Source organism: Anopheles coustani, chromosome 2, assembly GCF_943734705.1.
Source record: "Anopheles coustani chromosome 2, idAnoCousDA_361_x.2, whole genome shotgun sequence".
NCBI classification, from domain to species: domain Eukaryota; kingdom Metazoa; phylum Arthropoda; class Insecta; order Diptera; family Culicidae; genus Anopheles; species Anopheles coustani.
Window position 1 is genome coordinate 64,538,051 of NC_071289.1, and position 25,028 is coordinate 64,563,078.

General features: G+C 45.2%; 1 protein-coding gene across 6 annotated transcripts in view; it reads left to right on the plus strand.

Annotated features, from left to right (window-relative positions):
* Positions 1–3,577: 3,577 nt before the first annotated feature.
* LOC131263845 (diacylglycerol kinase 1) overlaps positions 3,578–25,028 on the plus strand; it is an 83,522-nt gene continuing 62,071 nt past the window's right edge. For 5 of the 6 annotated variants that reach the window (XM_058266109.1, XM_058266111.1, XM_058266112.1 and 2 more), the window contains exons 1-2: positions 3,578–3,808; positions 5,959–6,355. The gene's annotated coding sequence lies outside the window, so the exon portion shown is untranslated. The remainder of the gene's footprint in view (positions 3,809–5,958; positions 6,356–25,028) is intronic. The other variant, XM_058266110.1, reaches the window with a different exon arrangement.

Consider the following 25,028-nt stretch of genomic DNA (forward strand, 5'->3'; position numbering starts at 1 on the left):
AAATGTCGGCCGGAGGCCGGGAGAAAACGCCAGCAAACTAGCTGGAAAGGGCACAGGAATGGTGGTCGGAGCGATAAATAAGCGAATCGTAGAATTGGATAGTCATTAGAGGTAGCCCTCACGGGGGGTAGCGTGGCATTGTGTGCGCCGATGGCAGCGATCCGACGGTGACCCTACGGGTCGCGCCCGCACCAGAAGTGTCGACAGATGGACACTTTTTAGGACACCTCCAAGTAGTTCCCCCCCACCTCTTCGGGAGTCGTCGAAATCACGCGCTGTATCGTTTCGCGTAGCAATGAAAAATAAAAGCAAAATCCTTAGAAATCCACGACGGTGGAATGGGAAGATTTTCCAATTATCACAACAACCGTGATGGCTGCGATATTGCGGAGGGAGGGTTGGGGCAAATACTACAGCACCTCCCAGTCGACACCAGCCAGTGGTAGTAGTGGTAGCAGTGAGTTTGATTGCTTACCACTCCGATGGGTATTGCTAATGACCGGCGTCGGGCCATAGCGTCGTCCTCGGTGTCAAAAGTGATTCCGATGCCCGGAGAGAGGGTAGGATGGGGATGATCGTTTGAAGGACGGTTTGCCAGCGTCCGGATGGTCCATGCACGCCACTAACCAGCAGGGCAGTAATTATGTTTACTCATTTACTGTACCCTCGACTGGCTCTCAGATTGAAGAAACAGTTGTGCCAGGAACGGAGAGGGGAAATGGCTCCAAAAATTCGTTTAACTATCAAGGACTCGTGACTGATAAGTTGGCATATTGCAAGCTTGTAGGTAAAACATATTGAAATTTTATGTGTAACAACTTTGTAGACATGAATTAAAAACATTATTTTTCCCCGATGCAAAATTGCTTGCTGTTATTGCTTCTCTTTAAAAAAGATAATTAGATGTTCTTTTCCTTTTCAAAGGGAATAAATTAAGTAACGAGTTATCCTTTTTCTAAATTACTGGAAGTCTATCAAATCTACGCATCATTAATAAATCCTTTTGAAAAAAATAATCCCCACAAGCCGTATCTTATAAAATATTTCAAATAGCGATCCACGGAGCTGCTCGTGGCAAAATCAGATGACGACTACTACTACCGGGTATGTCTTGCCTTCCCGTGTACTACTGCGCTCATCGCCACCGGCACATGCACGATGACGCCAATGGAGGCGCCACGTCAACCATAATCGGAACAACCCGATTGGACGGAATGGCGGCGACAGGTGGCGATGGTTGGGTGGGAGGGGGAAGGGTGCGAAATTTATTGCGCCATCAGTTGTGTGACGGTGGTGGCAGTTGTCGGTGTACGGCAGGCGTTATGGAATGTCCTGACGCTCCTTAAAAGCGGCCCCACACAGCCGAGAATCGTATCGGCTTATGGTGGAGAAGTGGGCTTCCGTTCGAACGAATCGCTGCTGGCGGGAAACGAGACAGCGGATAGCGGACAGCGGGACAGGGTGTAACACTCTAGCTATGACGTCATCAAGGATGCAGATAGCAGGGAGCAGGGAGCGCCAACGAGGACGGACACGCTCGTAAATACCACCACCGGAAGTGAATGGTGTTACTTGATTTAGCTTTTGTTTTCTCTCCGCTACTTCCTCGCTTTGCGGAGTGCAGGTCGTCCGCTTTGGCTGTCGAAACGGCGAATTGTCCCATAAAATCCAAATGGCACAAAGCGCGATGGAGTTGTCAGCCGTAGTGAATCGATTATGGTCGTGGATCTGGTTTCCGGTGGAACGATCGCCGCTTGGTATAGATCTGCGAATGAAAGACGAACGGGAAGAGAAGCTACCGATCGAAGGCACTCGGGAGATATTTTTCTTTTATTTATGCACACCATAAAGTAAGGTTTGATTTGGTCAAGTTTATGTGATATTGGATGATTGCAATAGAGATTTTTCATTAACATAAAGTGGGACATGAAAAAGCGTCTTGGCGAACGATGATTACTCTACGATCAATAACTGCTCAGCTTCGAGGAACCAAATGTTTCTCCAACTTTGGGGCTAGATCCTGCTTGTGGTACTGCGATCAAAGTTAAGCTATTGAATTCGTTATATTAAGCTTATAAGATAATTCAAGAAATAATTTACAAAGTTTTTAAATGTTCTCAATTAACCCTATTAGAGGACGTTGCAAACGTCAAAGTGAACCTAGCCGCACCATGCCTCGGATGAGCCGCAGGGAAGACAAAGTTGCTGCTATTTGCAGATTAAAAGATAACTTCTCTAGCTTTCACACCAACTTTACATACGCTTACCTACGGGCTCCTCTAGGGACGCGCAGGGTGTGACGTACCCGAAGGAAGGTCTCATATCGCAGAGCAACATATCACTGATAAGCGAGACTATAGAGAGGGGTTATTTGTCTGGCATTGGCTCGCTGTGAAAAGTGAGATACCCCTGTGAGCCCGCTTCGCATTCGAGCTAAACGATATGTTTCCCTCAAAGAAACATATGAAACTACAAGCCTCACGTTGTCAAAGTCATGGGGTTGTGAAATGTTAATCCAATTTAAAGGGCCTGTTGCTGTAAGGAAAGATTGGACAAGGTTCATGTATTAATCATGTTATGGATATCGATCGATAGTTATTTCGTTCAATAACTGTGAATATCATGTGATCGTGACTTACACCATACCAGGCGTCTCCATTATGTTTAATTCATTTTTTTTTGTACCATTACAAAAAGGGTTTATATTGCTGTTTCAATATTTTTTTAATACACTTCTGTTGTTTTTAGAACCAATGAGTGAAAATTTCACTCCGCTATTTTGCTCCGTGTTGTCCATAGTGCAGTGGTGAGATTAGGACAAGTGAGCAGTGACCTATTGTGAGGTCAGTTCGCGAAGCCCTCGTGAGTCGGCTGCCGTCGGTTGTTGGCGTCACGTTCCCTATCGTGCTCAAGCTGAACGATCTGTGTATGTGTGTGTATGCATAGCATGATCGCGTGGAGGCGCTAACTGTGACACACGGAGATAGTACGTTGGATACCGCTTCCTTTTCCGATGCACGCCTCGCAGCACGTGAAGGAAGTAAATCTCAAAGGAGTGGAAAGTTGCCGCGGTATGTGTGTGCGCGCGCATCCGGACACGCGTTCCCGAAGATGGATGGATATATGCTTTCGGGACAAACAAAACAGACGCCATTCTGTGGCCTTTCAACGGCCGAAGTCCAAAATCCCATCGTAGGAGAATATACACACACAGGCACACACAAACCTACGCAGGACTCGCGGTTGCTAACGGTAAACAAACTCTCGCACCATCCCACCATCCACCTCCACCGGTGCACCGTTCACCATTGTGTTGGAGCACCGATAGAAGGGAACGCATGGTACCTCGTGGAAATCACAAAGCTCCCAGTAGATTTTCGTGTACCGGAATACACAGTTCTATTTTCGACATGTGCCTTTCTCTCGCCTGCTTTCACTTCGCTCTTTCTCTTGGAGCAGCGCCCGTCATGGTGGTGACGCGAGCGAAGGAAGCATTCGAGCAGTGGGTACACATTCGAGCAGTCGCTCGAATATACTGCACAGTATACACTAGCTACGCGGCAGTCTACTACGGATGGTCGTCGCGTTCGGTTGCGTTTTCTGCAGCGAGTCTCGTAACGCCTGCTGCGTGTGCTCGTCGAACGGTTCCACCACCTCGTCCAGCCGTGGCCCGGAGTCTCTCGGTGTGGTTTGGGGCAGTGTGAGTGTGTGGAGGACGAGTTTACGCGTTCGGAAGGAAAGAAGATAACGAGCAATAAGGGGGGAGAAAAAAAAGAAACAGTGTCACACATATCGCCGGATTCGCCAGGTTTGTTGAACTGAACCGTCCCCGTCGTGTGGCGTGCGTGGTTTTATTACAAGGCCTACTCCGATAACCGTGTGCGCGTTGGTTCGGTGTTCGTCCCGCCGCGAAATTGCATTCCCGTTGACATAAAGGGGCACGCGCTTTGATAGTGATTGGTGGCGCCCGTTTCGAGTGTCGGACAAACAAGCAAACCAAAAAAGATCTCAACTAACTGGTCCGTGGTGCGCTTTAAGAAAAAAGTGAAGAAGCTCCACTTGGCGAAGAGAGCAATCGATGCAATCGAAGGAAAAAAGAAGTATGGGCCGGATAAAAATAAACTCTATTGGCCCCGAGTAAGGTGAACAACAAAACACTCCCGAGGAGGAAAATCATACGAGGTTTATGTTCAATATAAATGGCGCTCGAATTGTGCCCGACGATTCGCTATATGCGGGATACAATTGGACCTCCGTTCCTCCGCATTTTCCCCCCCGACCTACCAAAACGCCCACGAAACATCTCTGGTTGGCATTCCTGGTCAGCGCATTAGAAATATTGTCACGTAGCGAGCGAAAATTGCTCGGTTGTGCGCTTGGGAGTGTGATTCGCGCGCGTGTTGGACTCGCTCCGGTTGCGTCGAGTGTTGTTTTTTTTCGGTGTTTTGCTTTGCGGTTCCGGCTCCTATGTGGAAACATCTGTAACCGATTCGCCCTCCAAACGATCGGATTCGGAGCCGTCCGTCTTTGCGCGCAGTTGTTGCACTTCAAACGCGACCAATGTGTTCCATCGGGTCGGGACCGGATCACTACCATATGGACCGCCAGGTCCCACGCAGTAAGCAGTATTGGTGTTGGACTGCGCTAGGTCTCGAGCACGCGATATGAGCATACGACGATCGCGTTGATGTTAGCCTACACCACCGCATTTGGAGCCGGGTTTGGTGCCCTTCTTTTGTGGTTTCCTATACGTGGACGATCTTTCGCTTGCTCTTCTGGCCAGTTGCACATCCATCGGAACAACACCGAGAGCCAACCACGGTAATCCATCTTGGCAATCTTCGCTCGACAGTTCACTAGCGTGTAGCTCAGGTGTTTCGTTTCAGCCGTTCACCATTTTGTAACGGGCGTGTTTGAGTATGATTTTTGGCCCATCCGCTCGGTCAATCTTTCACGCTGCCTGCCACTTTATCTTTTTTTTCTCCCATCCGCTGCATCAATTTGGTGTTGTTTGTGTAAACTACTTGCGCACTCTCGAAAATTACTGAGATAACAAACCTGGTAGCCTCGAAAAAGGGAGTTTGAAAGAGGAAAAAACAACTGACGCTCAAAGCGTACCGAAAACTCGCGCGCACAGTGGATGCTGCGACCAGCAAAGGGCGGACGATCGTGGGTTTTGATCTTGTTTTCCGATTGATCTCGTTTCCGGCTGGGAAGAGTAGCTCTGATTTGAATGTCGGTTTGGGGAGTTTACTCTTGTCATTTTTTATTGCTGACTTGAACCGAAATTGCGTCGAATAGCCATGGTTTGAAAGTCCTTGCCTTTGCTATAATAGTATTTCTTGGATGCTTTGTTTTTTTTCTTGCTGTTTCAATTTCTCCGCCAACTTTGTCGCAACATTTGATGAATGTTTCCCGGTCAAAGAAGTTTGGTCTCGAAAAACACAAACGGTGTCCAGTTTCGGAATGGTTTCATGGAAGTAAAGTAAAAAAAAACTTGTAAACGAATTTTCTCGTCATCATCCCGGCCTGGGGAGGAAAGAGCGAAGAGGAGACGGATTGGACCGCGGAATGGTCGTGTTAAGTGCTCTCAAAATTTCCCGATCCTTTAGAAAAAAAGAGTAGTAAACAAAAAAGGCAAAATCATCCAAGGAAGCCAAAACGAAGGCGGAAAAACGTCATGGACAGTCACTTTGTTCACTGGTGTCGTGTTTTCTTCCGCCCTCTCGCCACCGTTGACCGTGCCAACAAGCAGCAAGAGATGGTCAATCTTTGAGAAGGAAAACAACCCCCGAACGGTCTCGAAGCGCATGTAAGAAAACTACAAGGGAAATACGAGATTTTTCGACGCGATTCAACCGCTCCGTTTGGTGTGTCGGTGTGTCTGTGTGAGCGTGTGTTTATGCTGTTGGCATCATCTAGCACAGCTAAGACGCACCACATCAATCCATATTCTAGGAAGCGCCCGGGAAAACTCGATGAACCGTAATTCGATGCCGGAACACGCGAAACCGCCACCGCACGCCGTGGGGTTTTTAGTGTGAGCCAGCGCGACTGAAAGTGGAGAAAGCCAAGTGCTTGGAAGAAAGGTTTGCTGGTTTGCCAACGAGAGTGAGCGCTGGCGAAGGTGGCCGCGCAAAACCATGAGCACGGTATTCCGGTGGAAGTGTTCCAGTGCGCTTTGCAGCCGATGCCAGCAACACGATCAAAAGACACGATCCAGCAGTAGTGAAGAGAATTAGAAAAAGCATACAAAAAATTTGCAATTGGGAACATCGTGGAATTCTTCGACTGGACTCGAGAGGCAGGCAACGTAGGAAGCAGTTCCGTATCGAAGTATCATCAGATTGTCAAGGTAAAATTATCTTACTTTAATAACTTAATGCGCCACAAAAAAGATCTTTTTCTATTTTTATGTATTGTTTATATACTGATTTTTTACGAGCTATCACATTTAATTGTTTTACTCATTTTTTAAAAGATGTATCTTGTTAAACAAATGTTGACCATTTCATTTTTTGCCCTTGGTTTCACTTGTTTCACTAGTACTGTTTCCACAAGTCTTCCACCGGTCTGTCACCTTAGAATCGGGGCACAAACTTTAAGTTTTTGGACTCACTTATGGAAGGGCCATTGCAAATGACTGTAATTTTTGTTTTTCTCACTCGATCGTGATGAACTTCACAAATTGCCTGATCAAATTTTCAAGGGCTATATTTTAGCGTAAGCATGTCTTAATTTAATCTTTATGTTGGAAATGTGTTTATTCTCCTGTATTTTAAAATTTTCTCTAACCGTTATTATGCTTAAAAATATGATGCAATTATGAACCGGTTGACGACTTGCATATATGTAAAAAAATCGCTTGATCGTTGAATATTTCAATTAATTGAATCAAATAGGTTTCACCGTTAAATAAGCCTGAGTAGAATGAAAAATCATGCAGGAGAAATGGAAAACATATTCGGCAAAGTTCTATTTATTGCGCAACGTACGTAAAATGGGCACTCAGTGTGTTTATGCGATGCGAAGGGCTGAGAAAAACGCCATCAGGTCCACGTTAAAATAACACCCAAATAACATGCTGGACGGCCGGCTGGGCCGGGCTGCTGGTTTACTACACTGCAGACATTGTTTATTGTTTACCCATTGGCCGGAACGAGCTGATAACCCGAGGCCACGAGGGCAAGTCGCCGAGGCGCATCCTGATCGCGCTACACCCCCCACTTTTCCCGGCTCGGCCGTGATGGAGCAAGCGTCAGATAAAGTTTAGGCTTATCTTAAGTACGCAACCGGATACCGTGCGATCGTTTCTCCGGGACGCACGTTCCGAAGTTCGCCCCCAGGGCTGTGAAGCTGTGGATTTTGGGGCCTGCTGTTTGATTTTGGTCCCATTTCACGATGTATTGGCAGGGGTTTCAGCCAGTCTACTTCGGCATTGCTTGTGAGTGCTGTCAGCCGGTTCTGTTGTCCTTTCTGCTTTTGACTGGAAGTATATATTTGTCGGCGATGGGCACAAAGCAACATAAAGAAAAGCATACCATGTCTGGTAAATTTCTCCTGGTTTCCACCCCTGGGGACGTACAGGTTCCGTCTGACAGCACGATTCGTTTCCGGTTCATTGCCATGATGGTTCGATTAGCAACAGGGGAATAGCAAACTTCACATTTCAATGTTATTAAATTTCCGCGTCGCCGTCGGCGACGTTTTTTCAATTTTTTATTTCTTCCTTCCCTAGAATCGTTTTCGATGTGAGTTCTACGGGAGGAAAGCCAAACGGAAAAAAATTAAAACAAAATGTGAAGGCAATAAACAGAAAGCGAGGGAAAGTAGCAGCTACCGGTGGAGTCATTCAATACATGTCGCTCCAAATGCTATCATGAGGCGAACGAATATAGTACACTCTTTGACGATGGTGGTCGGATTGGATTGGCTTGGATGGTTTTCCGATTGGTTGGCAAACAGTATGTTTTTTTTCGGCATGAAATTGGCAACGTAGTAAATAGAAATTGGACGTTGATTTTTGTCGAACATTTGCCACTGGCTTGTGAACAGAGGTTGGCAGGAAAGTTTCGGGTTTATCTGGAATGTTCAAGCGTTCGTTGAAAATTGATGAAACGGTGAAACATTTACAAGAAAAATATTTCTACTCGAAATCAATTTGTCAAATGTTACGATAAAAAGTGAAACGAATCGTTCAAATCACTTCGCCAAAATACCACTTCGTTGGATACTAATCGCTTCAACATTTTCTAAGAATGTTTGGAATCACAAATGTTACTTGATGATGAGCTTCCGGACTATCTTTATGCTTTAAATTGATTCATTTTGATTGTCGAATGCATTCGCAGGTGTGTGAATGTGCCTATGTTTGGCTCCATGCTGCTTGTGACTACCGCAAGGTTGTTTACTTATGGAACTTCATTTGCAATCATTGTTCTTTTACCATCGGAAATATGTACGTATGCCTTCGGCACGGGATACCGATAACGGATCGGGATGGTCGGACTGCCCCCGAAACACAGGATGCACTCGCTTGCAGCTGTTTACTCTCCCCTTCGCAGAACCAACAGCTTGCACACGGATCGGTGCGGCATGTAAATGTAATGAAAAATGGCCATGAGAAAACGCTGGCAAATAATAGTATGCATATCTCGTTCATTTGGCCTCAGTTTTCGGGACGACCTCTGGCGTGGAAGGAAGGGTGGAAAAGGGTGTCACCCACAACGACCAAGTTCGTCGTCAGCCAGATTGGGTTGATTTGGGAGTTCTTTGTTTGTGCAAGCTTGCAATGATATTGCATAGTATTGTTTGCCTTGGTAGCTTCCGATCCAACCGCACACAGAGGCACACTAAGAAAACAAACCGAGTGAAACGGGCACAAGCTGCGCCATGCAAAATGGACAAAAGGAAAAAGTCACTGATGGTGAAGGTTGTAACCTGCGATAGGGCAGCAAGTTTCCCAAAGTGACTGTTAAGGGCAGCACAGTTGTAATACTTGGCCAGGCACGAGTCGGTGGTGGTGTTGCTCCTGTGACAAGAAAATCCGATTCCCATGGAACAACTTTATTCCGCTTGAACTCTCCCGAAGCGTATGTTTCGAAGGGCCGGGGTAGACGGGAAACTTTGCCTTCGCTTTATTCCGAATTGAACACGTTATAAACTAGATTTTTTCTAAATTTGTATATCGATTTGTTGACAATTTCAAACGGTTTCAAAGTTTTCCGATGGACGTGCTTTTAGTAGTTCTCAATTATTCACGATAAATAACATACCCACTGTTCGTATGGTGATTAAAATAAAAATTTTATCTGTCGCTACCAAGGGCATTGCTGTATTCCGCACGGTTCAGTTCTTTTTCGGTTAACTTTGGTGCCATTCTTGCCAGCCCTTACGGGCCGTTAGCAGCGAAGACATTATTGCCACTTCTTCCATCTCGCCCGATCATGCTCTACGTCATTATAAAGGCCAAGATCGGCTACGATGGCTGCCGTTCTTTCATGCTGCTTTTATCGCTTTCCACACCTTCTAGCTCCTCCCGGACAAACGCTCCAGTTTCTCGTGCCCCAAATAAATGGAACGATGCCACTAGCGACCAACCAGCTCCCGAACTATCCTTCCCGCTTTCTGCCCGTCCTTGCCGCGGTCATGTTCAATTTACGTCAACTCGTCCTAGTCCACTCTCGCCACGCTGTGAACACTCGGCACGGGCGTGACTTGGCCATTCGCGGCAACGACAGGGAAAGGGCAAGTGCAGAACGTGGCACTGCCGGATGGACAAAAGGATGGTCCCGTGAACGAAAACTCATTCGACGGCCTCGTCGCGCTAGATTGCTCGAGAAAACTCCATAAACGTCATCGTCGGCGAGGAGCAACGTAAGAGATTCCACGGCGGGACACGCCCGAGGCAGGCTGGCCGTGCTGGAAATAATGGTTTAAGAATTTATACGCGCCCCGCATCCAGCGTTGTTTTTCTCGCTAGATTTTTGTCTAGAGATAGAACTGTGGTCGTGCGCAGAGTATGTCCGATTGCGAGGCGCATCACTCACATTGGCACATCGAGGACTATTTTGGGCGGCAGAAGGAAGGGTCCTATTCGCAATCTTCATTGTATATTGTTATCCTTTTGAGCGTGTTATAAAATTTCCAACAGCTTTCCACACGAACACCAGCTCGTTGTCGGCTGGTTCGAGTCGTTTTCCAACGCCTCGGAGCAATGTGACATTGGGTTAGTTGTGTCCCACGACCAACCGAACGCCCCAAGGCCCCTAATCCTGATACTGACTTTGCGGACGAACATTCCACTAACGTGCAGCAAAGCCGGTCGTTGCATCGCCCTTGCAAGTGAAAGCGAACTCGGTCTCCATTATTCCTTCCACTGACTCCTCGCAGCCATTGTATCGTTATTTGCGGTCATGATTTCGTTTGAATCGGTTTAGCCTCTTCAGGACTCCGTGGGTGGGGGACTGTGCGATTCGCAATGCTCGTCTCCGCCAAAGCGCACGTTGAGATAAGAGGCGAACATTTCGGAAAAAATTCAAAGTATTTGTATGTTAATGGTAGGTTGAGCTTAAATGATACTAAGATAGATAACTAAGAAAAAGTCTTAATACCAATTTAATACCCAGTTAAATATTGTAGCTGTGCTATGCCAAAATGGAAAAAGAGAAAAAGTGTCAGTTTTGAAAAGTATTTTTTATGTATTTTAAGGAAAGATACTACCACCTCGCGCATTATGGAGTATTTCGTCACCAAAATGCTGTGCCGTAAGAGACATAGCTTTTTGACTGCATACATTTATAGTACCAAGCCATTTTCATACTACGGTGCTGCCATTGTTCTTTTAACATCGGAAATATGTACGTATGCCTTCGGCATAGGATACCGATATCGAATCGGGATGGTCTGGTTTTTCCAATGGATAAATTGACCTTGGTCATGCATTTGCTTCAGTTTCGGTCGACGAAAAACAATCGTTGAGAAATTCATATAAACTTTGAAATGTCCACGGGATTTCTCTACTGTATTCCACTGTGCGGCGGTTCTCTATTGTTCGCTCCTCAAAGCGTTCATCAGTAAATCAACGAGCTGTGCCCGCCGGGCGACTCTGGTTTGCTGTGAACTTTTGGCACAATTTAATTGCATTTAGCCACTTCTTTTATGTGCAGATCTGTCTTTTAGATGGCATCCAGTTAAAGTGGATGTTTAAAGGGTTTATTTGATGCAGTTTGACGAACTATGTTGTATTTTTTTTTTTTAATAAACTAAATTTTGTCTTGCTTATTGAAATGGAGCCGCCTGGTGGTTTTCACGTTTCTTGTAATAGCATTTGCACGAAGCCTTATTTTGACGATACATACATCAATATATTTGTCTTATCATCTACTTGCACTTACTCCAAAAGTGATTTGCAGCCCTTGCGATTATCAGTTAAACTAATAATAAATATAATGGAGCCTCCCGGTGGTATTTGTTCCGCTGTTGACCAATTTTATGTTTCTTAAGACCTTCGCCTTGTAACATGTTCTTGCCTGTAATGATGAGATGTTTTGCAGAGAATCCCGAATGTTTCTATTTATTTTGCTGAATTCATTTTTTCAGTAATGATGGAGCCGCCTGGTGGTTTTTGATTTCTAATCGCTTAGTTTTATTCTTAAACTCTTTCAACTATATGCGAATGATGCTATTAGCTCTATCGTAACGAAGTTATTGTATTTCTTATTGCTTTGTGTAATTATTATATGCATATATATGGTAATGGGCCCGCCGGGTGGATGTTATTCACCTGTACCCTATTTTGTTTCATGCAATAAGATGATCTACATTTCGGTTTCCTTTGGGTCGAACCGCATAACAGGAACGCTGCTTCGGATGGTATAGCTTTCCATTCAAATGTGCTGATCCATGTGACAATCGTTGTTTCCGGCGTCCGGCGTGAGTTGCGGAAACATTATCTCTAGCTATCGATTCGTAAACGCTTCCTAAATGCCTTCGACATCCACAATTTCACACCGGAACAACTATTCGGGGGCTTTAATCAATTGGCGAACCAACTTGCAGCATGGTAACGGCAGAACACACGAAACAACAAGGTGCTGGTTGGGGTCGTGTTCGCACCGGTTTATGATCATTGGAATTGATGTCTTGTAGATTGGAAGATCTCGCGGGAGGAGGACTCTCCCGACCGCACCTTCAACCCCGGGGCGTATACGTAATCAAATAAACATTTGCGCGTAACGAGATGAGCTGCGAGCTGTGTTCATGTGTATGTTTGTATGTTGGTGTGTGCACATTAGAGGTGTTTAGTGGGTATGTATGTATACATGTTTGGCCGACCGGGAGTGCCTTCGCTGGTGATGAGCAGTAAATTTTAGCTCCCCCCCCCTCCCCTCCCCATCGTCCCATTAAACACCTGGCGTAAATTAACAGCGCGAACGCTCAGCGTTGTCGGCGCTGGGCCAATAAATTTAGCAATGGCAGCCTAAATGATGGATGGCGTAGGGAACTGTATTTCGTCTCGGCGGGCAGCACAAGGCGTTACTGGATGGTGCCACTCGAAGTGCCTTTCCGACGGACACGACTCGGGCAACATTAATTCACCATTAAAATTAAACACGGTTTTGTTACGGTATTGTGTTGGCGGTAATAAAACACCAGCGGTGGGATGTAATGAATGTAGAATGCTGCTGTAATGGGGTAGGTTTTTTTTGTTGCTTTTTTGTGTTATTGTTATTGTGTATATCACAATATACATGATGGTTAAAAATAACGCCCCTCAGGCAGTGGTTTAAGCAAAGAAAACAAGATTTTCCAACAGCGCAAGAGAGCAACTCCCAGGAAATCTCTATATCAATTACATAAACTGGAATCCCACGGCGCTCATTTGCTCCGGCGGTGTACAGTTAACCTACTGAGAAATCTCGATCGAATTGGTGATTGTTGGTGATGTAAAACAAAACCGAATCATGATGCCATCTGCCCAGCGCACGACCGAAGTACTCCGATTACGGCGAGGACCGAAACCGAAACCGAAAAAGCAAAACGTCGTTAGCTTCATCTTCTCCCAGGCGACGCACGCCTGTCTCGTGACGCACGGATGATAAATTATATTTCACTTCAGCATCCTTTCTCCGGCTCCCCCCTCCCTTGTCCTTGGGGCTTTCGGCTCGATTTGCGTGCGGGCCGGTTCGCGGGGGTCGGGAGGGGGTCGGGAGGGGGTCGGGAAAACCACGAGCAATTGCGTCGAGGAACCGGATTATTCAGCAAAAAACTTTATTTTGCTTTGCTTTTTCATTTCTCTGGTATATATACTCACCACACACCAACAAACCCTTTCCAGCTCGCAAGGGAGACGTTCTAGGAGATGTTGCAGGAAGGCTGAGGTCGTCGTAATCGTGAATGTCCTTGAAAAGGCGAAGGGCGCCATACGTGTGTATGTGCTATCCGATTTGCTATCACTTGATTGCCGTGTAATCATTTTTCCTACCGTAGGGACTGTGTACACTCCGTCCCACCGTGTAACGATGGTGCTGGGAAAAAGCGTTACCTTCTGGTATACGCAGCTGATTTACATGATTTTCAGTTCGTGATCTTCGAGTATCGGTACATTTGGTTACGTTTACGTATTTTACGTCGTTCTTAACGTAAAACCTGCCTCAGAGCAACAAAATCGGTATGCAAAGAAGCAAAAGCATCGACCGCGAAAGCTAATATCAATTGGTCCAAAGAAAAGAAAAACCCTCCCCAAAACAAAACACTTTCTTTTTTCCACCCCTCAATATAGGACGAAGACTAAACGATGCTTTTTCACTGATATTGCGCTTCCGATAATTTCATTTACTTGGAGCCGTAATGAACATTTCGCTGCCTCTTTCCGGAAAATGCCAACCAAAAGACCACCGTTCTGCTGAAAGCGAACAAAATTATCTTCCGATCCCCCGCGCGCGAAACCCGCCCTCCGATGATTGCTGCCCGAGTGCCGGGGCACTTTCGGCTTGGGTCGGACCCCTGGTGCATTATCGTCCGCGTTCACAAGTGGCCGTCCCGTTTTAATGCTTTCCGACAACTTCAAATTAGATTCCGGCGGCGGGGTGCGTTTATTCGCATCGCATGAAAAATGGCTTCTTGGCGACCTCGTCGTCAACGTCGGCACAACGCGTTTGCGGTTCCTGTTGGCCGTGGCCAGATGGCGCTGGGCGATACCACGTACCGCGGCAACGAGTGGGGCATGAGAAAAGTAATTTATAATTTACAAAAAGTCAAACCACATCAGGATACGCAGCTCCGTGATGTGCGAAAATAACTGGGCATTCGGTTGGTTGCAGCCAGCTGGAGGAAATGTGCACTGGATGAAGCAATCGTCCAGATGCGGAAAGGTGGCGTCTCACCACCCGTCCTTCTCGTCCCACCGGCAACGGCGCGGGCACTCGTCGTGAGGAAAAATATTTGGAATTAACCCAATTAATTATTTTATGCTCCGTTTGTTTTTCCTCACCGTACCGATGAGGCTCGCGCAAGGACGCGACCACCGCGGGAAGGGTTCTCGCACGGAACGCCGGAGTGTGTATCTTTGCGCACCGTAACGCCCACGATGAGGTTATGTTTGAGGTCACGGCATACCGGCATATCGGTTGACTGCGTTGAAGTTGGTTTCGTTGTTTGTTCTGCTACACACCTTCCACATGCTTTCGAGTATCGTCGAGGTTTTCTTACCAGTGGGGTTTGCGTGTTTGCCGAGCGAGAAAGACAAAGCTTGTCACCGTTCATGCCAAGATCAGGAATCTTAGGTTCGCTTTTAACATCAAATATAATTATTGTATCGTCAGACGGGTTCGCTAGATACAGGTCGTATGCAATATGCAAGTAGACTTTTTGCCATAATTAAGAAATTTATCGGAACATAATTTTATAAATGAGAGAAATATTGCATTCCATCGTTAAACTCTGATAGAGATCGTTCAATACTATGCTATTACGTTGATTTCATAGTTCTCGAAATTTCTTGTGGAAATTTTAGAAAAATCTGAAATTCCTTTTGTATTGTTAAACATAAAACGTAAAGTAATAGGAAAACTTGGTAGAAACATGCGTATTAAAAAAACGGGATATTATTTGTAGAAAAACTCAGATTTATATAAAGTTCATGGAGATTTTTTAATACTAAATTATTAAGTCACTTGCACAGTTCTTCTTCACAGTCTCTTTTAGAGATTTTTTTATAATCTAAAATACCTCGTGGCATATTGAACATATAACATAAATGAATAAGAAAAGCTTAGTAAAAAATTTGAATATTACAAAACTGACAACATAGATTGGTTATTAGTAACTCTTCAGACGTAACGACTCTGAATGAAAGTTGAAAAAAACTTTGCAAAACAGTAGTTTCGTACAATAGAGACATAGAAAACAAGGAAAACATAACGAAAAAGGTAGATTAGTAAAAACATGTATCGGCCATCAAATGCCAAATATTTAAAACGCTGTACTATTTTACTTTAAGGTTAGATTAAGAGAAATTCCATATTGTTCATTGCATAATGCACCGACCGAAAACTTAAACACCATCCTAGGGTAACTTATCAAGCCGCGGTTTGATGTCGAGCTCGCAGCGTGTGGATCGTAAAAACCTGAAGGTGATCTTGTTTTTTCTCCTCTTTTCCCCTAGCCGGTGGTTATGGAGTTGTTTACGGCACACGGTTAATGTATATATGTGTGTCTGTGTAAGTATGTGTGCGTTTAGTTTAGCAGCAACCGTTTGACGTCATTAACCGGCTGCAAGTATTTTGTGTTTCTTTTTCTGCTTAGTTTAGCTGCGAGATAATTTTCCGGCGAGCTCAGCGAAAGGAGGCCGGGAGTTTCATTTCACTTCCTTGCTCCCTTCCTTCCTGCCTGCTGGCGGTTTTCGAATCCTTCGAACGATCGTAAGGTTTTCACCTTCTCGGCGGACAAATCCGACGGCTAGCGTAAAGTCGTCTCGTGAGGGTTACCTTCATCCTGGTGGGATTTTGTGTATCGCTTAAGAATGGGCGAGGAATACTGGTAGAAAGGGGCGGTGAGGTGTTGCAAGCCACAATATACGTCGGGTCGGGGATGTGGTCGCGATCCGCCTGGTTCGATGTGGTGTGTTTGATGTTTGCAATAATTTTCCGACATGAAATTATTGTTCGTGGCCTTCTTGGCCGCTGCGAGATTGGGTTTTGCTTTTTCTCAAACCACGTTTCATCATTTGCCTCCAAGCTATCGCACCTCACCGCTTCTTGCTCATTAATCTTACCATTTTGCAAGGCCTATGCCCAGCAACCATCTTCTCCACCCCTCGGTTCTGTTTGTGCTGTTTTCATTAAAATTTCCCCCACCTTCAACGACCACAGGGATAAACCAGCTTCGCGTGTTTCAGTCACCAAGAAAGCCGGGTGTGAAAACTCGATTTACCATTCAACTTCCCGCGCCCTTCCGCGTCCACCCTCGTGTACGGACGTTCGTCTTCTTCCGTTTACACGCTTTCAGTATTAGCTTCCGTGGAGGTAGCGAGTTGCGGGAGGGAAAAGCCAAAACAAAAATTCGTACACAAATTTATAATTACCTTCCCTTGTGGACCTTCGTTTCCATTGCTCCTGACGGGAGGCTGGTCGTAATATTTAGCCCCCAAGGGAAAGGTAAAAGATCGTAATTCGGAAATCGCAATAAATTGCCCTGCCGTTCCCTCGGGGTGGGCCTCCCGCGGGTGAAAAGTTTGCTTTCGAGTTCGGTTCGGTTTGGTTGTGGTGGTCTTTTGATCTTAGTCGCACCCCATTTTTCCGCCACAGAAATGTGTGCCGCACATGAGGGATGCTCGTATACCGTCGTGGTGTGCACAGTAAACACCGACCGTTGTTTCCTCGCTTTTCGCTCTGGATCGTCCCGCGGGGCTGAGAGGGTAAAAAACAACCAGATGAAGCTCAATGATACCATCGGTGAAAATTAGGTTACGCTTGTAGTAAGCTCGCGCATATCCACCGCCTACACGTGTGTGTTGGTCGGGTTTGGAGCACCAAAAATAAACCATAAAAAACCGTACACACACACCCGCTGGGTGGATTAATTTGATTATTTTATGTTTGTAAATTCATTACGTTTCCACCATTAAATATTAAGTATCGTTGAAGGTTAGCGCTTCATAAGCGAACGTACACTTAACGTCACCAGCCCGAGACCTTGGTTGGGAAAAAGTTTCAAAATTACCTTTCGCCGCTTACTCCAAACGTTCTGTTTTGAATAAAGGGGCATCTAATGTTACTCTACTTTTTTGTTCATTTTTATCCATGACCGTGTTTTTGATGCCTTGCAGAACACGGTATTATTTGACAACGTTTCGAACACGCTCATTGAATTATGCAATTTTCGCATATGTCGTTTCGCAAACTCCCCACTTCCTGCAAGCTCGCCAATGTCGTGCCATTGTTTGTCCAACAATAATGGCCAAAGTTGGTTAGTTCGGTGGCGTTGCGGTGGTGGGTTTCGCTTGACAAGAACCGAAGCCGGACCGAACATTTTTAGGGTATAATTTATGCACCACGCTGTCAGCAGCTGTCCTCCCTGCTCACGTGCAAGAGGTGCACCACTGGGAGGGAAAATTGGGACCGAGCAGGGAGGGGGAGAAGGTCCCCAAAAACATTTATCTCCAGTAACCGCCGAGTTAAACTTGTCAGGAACTCTCCATCAAAACATGGGATCACTTCGGGATCCTTGGTTAGTAGAAAGTGGAGTGGGCGGGTGATGATAAAAGGGATCTAGCATCGAGCACGAACACGTCGACACGTGCCTCGCAGTGCATTGCAATCTTTGACACAATGGTACGGAAGTGGTGCGGAAAACTAAAGCCGAAGAACCGCAAACATACAAGAAAAGGCAGCAAACTAAGGGACGGTCGGTGGCATGGTTTCCTCCCACAGGCCTTCGCCCCGCCCGGAATGATCGGCCATCGAGTGGGGTGGAAGTTCAAGCAATCGAATCCACCCATCTGCATCTCCGACCGACACACGAGAGATCGTGCCCGTTGCTGCACGGTGCGGGATTTTACTCGTTCCGTCCGGGAAGCTTTCATCCGTAGCCGATGGAGTCGGCGTTCGAGTCCAGGAGGCACCAAATGTGCATCGATAATAGCGCACCGTCTCATCGCATCCGCCCGATGCTAGAGCGTGGTATGGAAACGAGAACACACGACCGCGACGTCGCCCTGCACTTGATGATTGCCGGCCTGAAATATGGATACGGAGCTGCGACGTGTGCATGTGTTATCATTTTTCATTTCCATCTCCCGATGCATCGGCGGTAACTGATCCCTGGGGCAGCGAGTTTTTGATGCAGGAGGAAAAAAAAACGGGGGAACAAAGAGTACACGGCGCAGTACGACGTTGGAAAATTTTGAGGCGAGCGAGGGAAAATACAGCAGGAAACGAAATAACATGTCCCCGTCCTCCCTTGCGGGATCAGGAGACTCTGAGCGGTTTGTAGGTTGTGCATGATTGCTAGTGCAGGAACGAGGAGCGTAATGTGTGTGGGCTGTTGTTTGTGTGCTCATGACTGAATGTGTGTGGGTGTGTGTGTGTGTGTGTGCGAATATGCAGTATTCAATTTGTACGTTTTCAGTCGTTCGCCTGCCTGGCAACATGTTTTCCCCTTTCATCTTTCGATCGTGTTTGGAAAGCTGCAAAATTTTGTCTATTTGTGAGCGAATGCAAAAGAGTGAGTATTTATTTATCCTTCTTCACTGGTGATACCAATTTGTACTGTCGATGATTGAGGTAGCGGAACGTGGAGGAGGCTTTTGCAACTACCTCAACCGATGGAGTGACCGGTTTTACCTTAGTAAGCCTTCGATTAAAATGGTTCCCTGGTCCGAAACCCATTTATGCCACCTGTAGTGATATTGGTTTTTGGTACATCCTAATATGGATATGCTCAGCTTCTACTTTTTACCCTCCCATTCTCTTTATCGCACTGCACTTCATTCAAGTGAACCTTCAACGAAGGTAAAAGAATCTTCTTCGAAAATTGGTAGTCGAATATTTCATAAGCATGGTTGATGCATGAAAGATGATGCTTACATTTTTTATATTAATGCCCCACTTTTGGCCGGTACGAGTCAAAATAAAATCCACCCTTGGATGGATGCTCGGTCTACTGCATTGAAAACGAGTTTTAATTTTCAACGGCAGTGCTAAATTGGGCAAAACTTTTAAAACTGTCCACCCGCAGCTAGTTAAAGCATCAAATGACCGAAATTGGAGCTCGTAGGTTTTATTTTCCGAACCGCCAACACGGCCATAAACCCCATCGTGAGAACCCTTTTTACCGATAAATAATTGAAATTTTCAACACCAAATCCACCGTTTTGTGTGTTTCTCAAGGGATGGTTGGCGTGCAATTTAAGTTGAAATAAAATACCAAAGACCCACCGGTTGTGGCCGTTACGCTATATAGAGCTGGGCGGAGATTTTCCCAGTACACACACACATACGCCCATTCGTACGTATGATATTATAAAGCATGGCTCATGTATCACCCGTGGGACCCTTCGCACTCGGTTTCCATCCCTGTTTATTATTCCTACCATCATCATCATCATCACCAGCATGATCATCATCGTATGCCGCGGGGCTAAAGCAAACGGTCAAAACTCAACGGGTGGACAGCGAAATGGGTAGTAGTAATATTTTATATCCTTTCGGTATCACACCGATCGGGTTGGAGCCCCTTTTCCTTGATAGCCCCTAGGATAAAGTAGACCCTAACACATTTCATGCGTGCCGGGTGAAGGATTTGCAGTGCACAGCGCGATGTTTCATGCCGTTTTGCCATCACGTGTTTGCAGGGTACGCATTTTTCTTCAATCAATCATAGCTACAACCCTAAAAACAGATATATTTGGCTCGGAAAACACTTTTGATGGAAAACGATCCTTGAAAGATATTTCTTGGGCCGGTTCCTTCCCATTTATGCCCGAAACGAAAATAAGTAGAAATGTTTTTAAAAAATATCTCAAGATCTTTCGAGCTGCTCCAAAATTCGAGTCCAATGCAATGCACACGGAATTGCTTAAAGCTACGAAGGATATCTTAAGGTGCGGCTTTTTACGAGTATTCTCACACCTTCGTGTTTGTGAGGATATTAGTCGATAGAGAGAAAAAAACCCAACCGACGTGAAAAACGCTAAACCAATTGCCCAACCACTATCTTATTCTGTTTACGAAGCATGAGACGTGCAGAAAGTCGGTCCATACTTGTGTAGGTGAAATGAAGTTGATATCCATAGCGTTTGTTCGCCATTGTGTGTGTTGTTTTTATGTAATGACGTCGTTGTGTTTAGTCTCCCCTGGTCCAGTCGTCTCCACTATAAAAGCTGCAGAAAAGCTCGAGCGAAAAGCAATTCGGAAAATGGATATTGCAGGTGGCGTTTTTTTTCATTCCCCTCTTCGTTCTCCAACGTTACCACCGTGGGGGGGAGTGGTTGAGGCAGGTTAAACGAGCTTGCTTAACGACGTCTTCCCGCACGGCACTACCGTCTTAACCCTTCGGTGATGTTTCTAGTCGGAACCGGTGGTTTTGTCAATTTATCACAAAGCAAATGTTCCATGTTTGCTGTTTGGGGATGAAATTTGTGTTTTAAATTCTAATGAATACATTTTATCGCTTACATTATCAGCAGTTTAAGCAGCAACCAAGGGTTTATTTTTAATCAATTGTCTTGCGGGGGTAATGCTGAGAACTAGGAAACTACATGCACATCCACACACACACATGCTTACAGCACCATGCATTGGAGAAAATGAAAGCCAAAGAACGCGACGTATCGCGACGCCGAAGACGAAAGCGAAAACGAAGACGAACCCTAACGATGTTCAAACATCCTCCGTACGCCATTTGTCTTGGTCCTTTCACTCCCAGCGCTGACGTACGCGTATTCGGTCGCGACGGAAATGGTGATCGAGATGGGGGGTGTGTGTTGGATCGGCAAACGAGCCCCATGCTCCCGTACGTGCACCCTTCGCCCTTGCCGTTGGCAACCGCGTTGATCGATTGGTTGGAAAAAAAATGCCACCACTACATCACCGGAGCCGGTACCGGAAGCGAACGGATTGACCTTTACCGATTTAAGCAGGAAAATGGTTAGTAATCGATAGTAGTCAAATTTACCCTAGTTTTCCCTTATTGGAACAAATATGTGAATGTTTAAAATAACACTTTACACTAGTGTTGTTCATTATCATTACATTTTTGTAGAGTTTTATTTCTGGAGTGAAGTAAACATTTTTACATAAATCAATATCATATTTTAAAAAGTTAATGAACTAAAGCTGTATCGTTAAATTCGTCCTTATCCAATACTTGTTAAAAAGATGATTGTGTACGCCTCTATTAGATTCCGTTCGGTTTTACATCCTCGCTAACTAATCGATACCTGCCAGCGCCGATGAGAAGGGATGTTTTGAAAAGTTCTTATCGCTCCAGCGTGCGCTTTCTCGCTTTCCTTCCGGGGAAAAGGCCTACGATCAGCCCGGGAAAGCGTGTGGAAACTTTGAATGGGTGGAAAATCGGTTCCACTCCTTCGCAGAACCTTTCCCTCCTTGACACCAAGAAGCGTCCGATGAACCGGATTCTTCGGTTAATGCTTCCAACACACGATTCCGGGTGGGCGCTGACCGGAAACAGTCGGACGGCCGGAAGCGGACCTAGAAATGCATATTTCAGTAAATATCCTGCAACAACAATACCAACAACAACAACAACACGGGCACGCCAACAGCAGGCACCGAATGGATTTTCGTTCGGTTTTCGGTTCGGAGCGAACGCCGAACGAGAGCGGCTTTTGTTCGCCACCGGATGCTTTACATTAGCGACCCTCCGTGCCGGGGTTAGCACTCACGATCAGCGCGAAACTGGCAAAATTTACTGCTTCCGGAAACGCCGAACGGAATCACGGGCGGAGGTCGCCCATTTGGATTTGGAGCCGCGATGGGTCGAGGCAGATAATTATCGTTAGAATTTTTCGGACCAAATGGAGCAAGTAATGGGCGTTCTAGAACGGTTTCGATTGGGTGCCCTATTTTTCCGGCCCGCCCCGAAGGGTGCTTTCCGCTCGGGTCGAGAATATATTGCTCCATATTTATCGAATAAAACGCATTCAATCCCAACGTTCAACCGAAACTTGGTAAACAAAACCGAGCGGCCGTACGACCGATCGAATGGGACGGGACGCCGTACAAGATTGGGCCTGAAATCGCAGAAAATAATCACATTACCAAGCGGCGGTTTATTCTTCTTATTCTGCTTCTTCCCCCATGCACCGGTAATACCATCCACCTCCATAACCCATAAACTCCGTGCTCAAGGATTCACGGTAGTAATAAACTTTATTGCCATCGTCTCATAATCGTCGCAAGGTGCCATGAACGGGGAAGCAGGGGTGCCTGGAGGCTGCGGGGTAATGTGGTAGGGGAAGAAGGGATGAGGGATTGTGGGCCACCGCAAGGGTACAAGTTGCTCAATGAGGCACATCCTGCCCCCAGGGGGGAGCATCCTTTTGCCTTTGACCTTCGTCCCTTACGGAACTCGAGAATGTGAGGAGGATGAGCTCGTGGGTATGTGTGTGTAGAGTGCAAGGATACACTGCGCTCATCGGAAACGATACCATCGTTCTCAGCCTCATCATCATGATCATCATTATCATCAACATTATTGTCGGCATCATTACGTTTGTCGTCGTGCGGAATAAAATGCGTACATATGTTGCCACGGCGCCGGGGCCATAAATTGTTCCACCAGAGCGTACAATTTAGATAACTAATTAATTGCATTCGTACTGCCAGCGGGAAGCATAACCCCATCCGTACAGTGGATGTCTTGCCATGAGCGTGCCGAAACACATTGCATACGGTGGTAAATAAATTGTACGGATAAATAAAACAAGCGAGCTATGTTTCGAATTGAATTATAACATCATTTCAAAAACATAATGTACTGTTCATTCTGTTTTTAAGCAATGAAATATTTGCTAAATAAGAAAAACTCTTTCGAAAAATTAATTTCGTACACTGTACAACAATGATGCATGGAAAAACAACGCTTGCAATAGATCTACCATGAGTTCACTATAGAGGAAGTTTTAATTGCACACACAAAAACCCAAAACGACGCCATTGATTTGGAAAATATTTTGGCAACATACGCATTTTACACTGTTGCAAGGTTTACGCCAACGTCCCACCGACAGTGGAATACATTTTGCCGTTTCGGTGAACGTTTTTTCCACGTGTAGCGGGTGCACATATTTTTTGTGTTGCCTTTTCTACATCGCGATCGATGTAGACCAATAACGCTTTACCGTACATACGCAGATGCGTAAATAACGAAGTGGTTGACGAGGCGGAAATAATAAAATTATCACTAATTTTTTAACTTAATCGCCCTGTACCACATTTGCGTGGCTGAATCGAAACTGACTTAGTCATTTTTGAACCATTTTTGATGGCTTCCTTTATATATTTAGTCAGAGGTGTTGCTATAGATAAATTACAATGTTGTACTCTAGATATGTATCCTTAGAATGTACGATTTTGTAAGTCAATTGTTTGTGGTAAAGTCGTTTGAACCATTACTGAATATTTTGAAAGTGAAAAAGAAACCGAACCCATATGAATATCTATATATATAAAATTTTTGTGTCATGGTGTTAGTCTTTAAACTCCTTCTAAACGGCTGAACAATTTTGAATTAAACTTTGCACAAAAGTTTCTTAGACATGATAATAGGATTTTAACTATATCTCATGCCTGGAAACTACATACTTTTTTACGATTTCTAATTTAAATAATTTTTTAATACGAATTCTATCGTCATATTTTTTTGTTTGTTTACATACGGGATTAACATATAAAGTGTAATCTCAACTTGCAAATATAAACGGTCGCATGGCTTTTCACAGAGCGTAGTGAGTTGATTTCCAACGAACCGTTTCTTTTCAATTGTAAGAAACATAATTCGTCGGTAAAAATGACCGTCATAAAAAGTTTTTGTATTTATGACATATAAGTGAAAGCAAATATTGAAGCAAAAACATGCAAACGTCAATACGTCAAAGAGTTAAATTTTAAAATATAAAACTTGGGCTAGATTTGATATCATTCATTTTCATCAATCCAGTTTCCAACTCCTACGAAGCTGTAAGTTTTTGAACTTTTTGTTTTTTACGGAGCATAGCACCTATAGAATGCTCAATCAAAATGTGTAGGTAAAACCAATTATTTTCAACACTTGTATGTCGTTCACAAAATGTTTAACCGAGCCAGCTAGTTTGATAATAAATTTAAATTCGCTTTCAGTCAAATTTTTTTAGCTAAACAACCGTTGTGTCGTATGATATACTAAGCTAATAGATGATGGCACGTTTTAAAATATCCGCAAGATTTAAAAAAAATTATGATTCTTTTCTGAGTTCCGCAAAGGAAAAATGAGCTTCTATGCCAGAGCCAACAGACACATGAGCTCGAAAGCTCATCCATCAATTCTGTTACTACCTTGCGGTTACCAGTGGCACGGGCCAGGAAAACGTTTGTTTCCTTTCTAGGAGAAGTAAGAAAAATTCCTGTAAACAACGATGGAACCCACACACACAGACACACAAAAAGACACACTATGCATTATGCAGTAGGTGATGATGATGTTGAAATTGATTTCGGTCCACGCGATGCGGCAGATGCACCCGTAATGGTGTCGGGGTAATAAAGTTGGCAGCCGCTGCGCATCCAAGCTTCAGCTTCGCCCCGGAACCCTCCAGCGGTTTTTATGAAGAAACTCGATACACTTTATGCTGACTGCAGTGACAGAATTACACCGTTCGCTGGGGGAGAGGGAAAACAATACTTGCCAACTGTGTACCCGGTTCCGGTGAGTGGCAGCAGCGATGGCAACCGATCAACTCGACGCGGCTGGGAATGCAGTGGCATGCAACAACCGGCTGATGCAGTCATGAAATTCAACACCTTCCG